The sequence below is a fragment of the Theobroma umbraticum genome, unplaced genomic scaffold (assembly GCF_002168275.2).
Source record: "Theobroma umbraticum cultivar Fairchild unplaced genomic scaffold, ASM216827v3 scaffold_89.0, whole genome shotgun sequence".
In the NCBI taxonomy this organism is placed as follows: Eukaryota; Viridiplantae; Streptophyta; class Magnoliopsida; order Malvales; family Malvaceae; genus Theobroma; species Theobroma umbraticum.
In genome coordinates this window covers 2,944,110-2,944,701 of record NW_018397271.1, presented here as the reverse complement: position 1 = coordinate 2,944,701, position 592 = coordinate 2,944,110, and positions in this window count along the sequence as shown.

The window sequence follows — 592 nt, the reverse complement described above, 5'->3', positions numbered from 1 at the left end:
TAAGAGAAAAACAATAAATCAATATAAATATGTTTCCTAAGGCAAGTATAAGTAATAAATAATAATGTGGAAACTAAAGAGAGACCAAAGCGATTTATAGTGATTTAGCTTTTTTGATATCTACATCCATTCCCTTGGTAACCAAAGAAGTTCAATCCACTATCAAGGATTGTTGTTTTTTAATGGAAAGCGATAACCCTCACATAATCTACAAAGGGATTTTTGTTTATTCACGAGATCAAGAGATAACTATTACAATGGCTTTTTATGGGATCAATCTATGACCCCTACATAATCCACAAAAGGATTCTTGCTTTATCATGAGATAAAGTTAAATAGGAAACCACAAAAGATTCTTACATTTTAAATGAGAAACGATAACCCTTACAAGATAGCTTTTTAAGGTTAAGCTAAAACCTTTACAAGATGTGTGTACAAAGGAGTAATAGCAAAGATATGCCTCTTAAAGGTTAGATGCTAGATATTTTTGCTTAGGTGTAATGAGAGAAGAAATTTCAGCTTGATTAAAGCAAGGATTCAACTTTCAAAGCTTGGTGGAAGAATAACAAGATGTTAGAGAGTGAATATGAGT